The sequence below is a fragment of the Myotis brandtii genome, unplaced genomic scaffold (genome assembly GCF_000412655.1).
Source record: "Myotis brandtii unplaced genomic scaffold, ASM41265v1 scaffold410, whole genome shotgun sequence".
Classification (NCBI taxonomy): Eukaryota; Metazoa; Chordata; class Mammalia; order Chiroptera; family Vespertilionidae; genus Myotis; species Myotis brandtii.
In genome coordinates this window covers 2821140-2822713 of record NW_005365764.1, presented here as the reverse complement: position 1 = coordinate 2822713, position 1574 = coordinate 2821140, and positions in this window count along the sequence as shown.

Below are 1574 nucleotides of genomic sequence, written 5' to 3'. Positions count from 1 at the left end.
GTGGGAGGCGGGAGGCTGGAGCAGTACCACACCCCGGCCACTAGGTGGCCTCGAGGATAACAGATGAGACCAGGCTGAGCGCACCCCTTCCAGCTCCACACTTTCTGAGTCCTCTTCTTGGCAGGCCTGGCGGACACCAGCCATGGCCGGGCAGGAAGGGCCCGTCTCCCCAGGGTTGGGATTCCTTTTCCATTTTTACAGACCTCCCTCCGAGGTAGGAGGAGGCAATCACTCTAACCAAGTGCTGACTTGAGCCGTGGCCTGGGAGTTGGATGAAGGCAATGGCCTGCCTTTCAGTCCTACTTCTGGAGGGTTGGATGGAGGCCGCAGGGAGCCTCATCCTGCCCCTCTGTCCTCCCTCCTGCCTGAATGGGGTGGGTGGGAAGACAAATCAGATTCGGATCCATCCCTCCCGCACTCCCTGGCAGGGTAACCTGGCAAATGGGGACAACGGTTTCCCATTGCATGGTCAGTGGGAGACACAGTCAGAAGATAAGCATTCCTTTTTTTAAATTTATTTTTTATTGTTGAGAGTATTATAGATGTGCCCCCATTTTTACCCTTTTGCCCCCCTCCACCTGGCTCCTGCCCCACCCCAGGCCTTCATTGGACTATTGTCTGTGTCCACCATATGCATATATGTAGATAAATTCTTTGGTTACTCTCTTCCACCCACCCTCTGAGATCTGTCGGTCTGTTCCATGCTCCCAGGTCTCTGGACCTATTTTGTTCATTAGATTCCACACATATGCTTTCGGTGTAGGACCCACAGTCTCTCATCCAAACCCACTTCCAAGCGCTCCCAGCTGCTTCCCGATGAAGAGTTTCCCAGTTCACCTGGAAGATCCTTCCCTGCAGAACTTCTCCCCGGAACTCACTTGAGGGTCTTTGCAGCCGAGGAGAAGGTAAGCCCCAGCCACCTCTCCCCAGGTCGGCCTCGCTCAGAAAGACGTCCTCAGAGGATCCTCAGCGTTGGCCGAGCTGGTTCCAGCGCACCGGGAACGTGGGGCGGTGCGGCCTGAGCCCACCTTCCTGCAGAGCCGCTGCCCGGCATTGCAGGGCAGCTCCCCGGCCCCCCCTCACGCCTCCTGGCCTGGACCCGTGGGGGCGGCAGGAAGCAAGTCCCATCAGCACTTTTCACCGGGGCTGCTTTTCAGTGAGTCACCTCCCAGACTTCCTCCAACAGACAGCTCTGCATTGCTGGGTCCCACCCTCCAGCAGGGGAGACAGGAGGCTACAGGGTGGGTGCCCAGCGAGACCCACAGAGAGAAGGCGCTGCCGGCACGGCACCGGGGGCACGGGCTTAGGACGTTTTGTTTACAGGCTTTTGTTATTAAGGAAATTGCTGTCAGTCACGGTAATTCTAGCCCAGATGAGCAATAAATACGCTCCCACCTAATCTTATGGGGATTTTATTGGCACCTTGGGGGCAGAGTTCCTTTACCCTGCCCACCTCTTCTCCTCACAGCAAAACCCTGCTCCCCAGCTGTTTCCCCCATCAGCGTGGAGCAGCTTTAGAAAGTGCACTCTAAGTGAAGACAGGAGACGTCTGGGCAAAGGCCGGGAGTGGCTTC